The sequence below is a fragment of the Ammospiza nelsoni genome, chromosome 6 (genome assembly GCF_027579445.1).
Source record: "Ammospiza nelsoni isolate bAmmNel1 chromosome 6, bAmmNel1.pri, whole genome shotgun sequence".
NCBI classification, from domain to species: Eukaryota; Metazoa; Chordata; class Aves; order Passeriformes; family Passerellidae; genus Ammospiza; species Ammospiza nelsoni.
Genome location: NC_080638.1, coordinates 11,267,834 through 11,269,235, shown reverse-complemented (window position 1 = coordinate 11,269,235; position 1,402 = coordinate 11,267,834).

The following is a 1,402-nucleotide window of genomic DNA, read 5'->3' as shown; positions in this document are numbered from 1 at the left end:
ATCCCTCACCCCTTGTTCCCCTTCCAGGGAATTCCATGGCGCTGGGGAGTCACCACTGCCCCCAGTTCAGTCCCATCCCTCAATCCAGTGCCTGCCAGTTCGGGGTTTTTATAAGGAGATCATTCCTGCTTCATCTCTTGCTCCAAACCCAGCCCAGGAGTAGTCCCATATTACTCTCCCAAAGAGCTTCCAAACCATGGCTGGGGTGGTTTCCTGCTTTTTCCAGGTCCAGTACGACTCCGGAGGGATTCCAGCTGATTCCCAGCAGTTTGGGCTGGAAGGGAGCTTGAAAGGTCATCTGGTCCGAGTTCCATTCCACAAGGACAGGTTGGGCTCTGCCTCTGGAGGCTCCCACTAGTCCTGGACCAGCCAGGAGTGTCCCAGCCCCATTGCCCCATCCTGGGATGAGTCCCTGACCCCACCACCCCATCCTGGGATGAATTTCTGATCCCTTCACCCCAGCAGAAAGCGGGAGCCAGCACAGTTCCCAGTTCCAGGAGAAAACCCCCGGTCTCCATCATCTTTCCCCCAGATGCCTCTTCCACCCATGAGCACATCCTGCATCAGCAGGGTCTCATCCCCAGCCGCGCTCCCTCACACCCCGGGTGCCCTCAGGCCAGCACCCCTGGATCCCGGCTGGATGGGCAGGAATTCTCCGGGAATTGTCTTTGCGCGGCGGCGTGGGGGATAGCGGGAGCGAGCTCCGTGAATCCACTCCGTGTTTTTCAGCGCCCGCAGCGCCCGCCGCGCCCGCAGTGCCCCGGCAGCGCCCGCCGCGCCCCGGCCCCGCCAAAACCCGGCCTGGATCGCGCCGGAGCGCGGCACACGGAGCCTGCGGGGGCCCGGAGGGGGTCCCGAGCGCGGCCCCACGCGTGTGCGGGGACTCGGGGCGGGCTCGGCCTTCCCGGGGCACGCCACGGTCTGAACAGGAGTGCGCGGCCCTGTGTGCCACCCCTGTGCCGGCCCGCCCGTCCCTGCCCCTGCCACGCGTGTCCCCTTCCCCACGCGGGCGCGACGCGCGGATCCGGGAGGTTCGCAGCCTCTCGGCCGCGTTACCGGCGCGGTCAGTGCGGGCCCGCGGGGGCGTCACGGCGGGCGCTGTCACCACCCCACTCGTGTCCCCCTCTCTCCGTGCGCATCCCGACCCCCCCGCCCCCCCCGCCGCTCCGCTCCCTCCTCCCTTCCCGGCGGCTGCAGTTTCCAATCCCGCCAGCAGCGAGCAGCAAGTGGATGCAGGATCGCGCCGCACACGCACCCGCACACACCCGCACACGCACCCGCACACGCACCCGCACACGCGCGCACCCCGCAGCAGCGGGCGGCCAGCACGGGCTCCGCGGGGCTCCCGGCCCCCCGCCGCCGCATGCGGGCCCCCGCCGCCCCGCCGCCGCCCCCCGCCCCG